Source organism: Hyperolius riggenbachi, chromosome 2 (assembly GCF_040937935.1).
Source record: "Hyperolius riggenbachi isolate aHypRig1 chromosome 2, aHypRig1.pri, whole genome shotgun sequence".
Classification (NCBI taxonomy): Eukaryota; Metazoa; Chordata; class Amphibia; order Anura; family Hyperoliidae; genus Hyperolius; species Hyperolius riggenbachi.
The window spans coordinates 70,736,273-70,737,272 of record NC_090647.1 but is presented as its reverse complement, the minus strand read 5'-3'; positions in this window follow the sequence as shown (position 1 = coordinate 70,737,272).

Below are 1,000 nucleotides of genomic sequence, written 5' to 3'. Positions count from 1 at the left end.
CTAGCCATCACCCACTATTTGCCGTTACACGTTGTCTACAATCTGCAGCTACCCATCGTCCACTGTCTGCCACTTGCCATCAGCCCACTACCTGTCACCCACCATCTGCTGCTAGCCATCACCCACTCTCTGCTGCTTACATCATCCATTATATGTCACTATTTATCACCCACTCTCTGCCACAAGCCATCTCCTACTTACTGTCACATCAGGTGGCAAGCTATAAAAGTATGGCTATCACCCACTGTCACCCACTCTCTGCCGCAAGCCATTTCCCACTATCTGCCACTACCTGTCACCCACCATCTGCTGCTAGCCATCACCCACTCTCTGCTACTTACTATCACCCACTATCTATCACTATTTATCAGCCACTGTCTGCCATCTCCTACTTACTGTCACATCAGGTGGCAAGCTATAAAAGTATGGCTACCTTTACATGTGACAAATGTAGCAACCAAATCCTCAAATATTTGCAAACCACACAGATGTTTTGGAAGCATTTTTCCATGAAAGTAGAGTAGGGACTTAAATACAGATTAGAATGAGTTTAGCCACTCGGTAACACCATACTATACTGAACTGTGTCTGAGCTGCCCAAATTACTCCACCTATCCCATCATCACCCATATAGGATAGTCAGGGAAGAGATGGGAATAGAGACCAATACTGTATTTTCCTGTCAGTTGACTGCACCCATCTCCTCTCTGTTGTTGCTGGAAGATGAACTCTTTGTGGCCAGCATTGCAACTAAAATGAACTCCCACTCTACTAGTAATAAGGTGCTGGCTGCTGGATCCATCCAGACAGGAACTTTTATTTATTGTACAGACATGCAAGGAACAAATTTTTCTGTACTACTAATTATTACAAATTGTGAAAAGAGGATGCCAAACAAGGGCTTTCACTGTCAAGGCATTCAAGAAAGGATTTGTACGTAAAACTACTTAAAAAAAAAAAAAAAAAAAAAAAAAAAAAGCTCAAAAAGAAAAGAAAACTA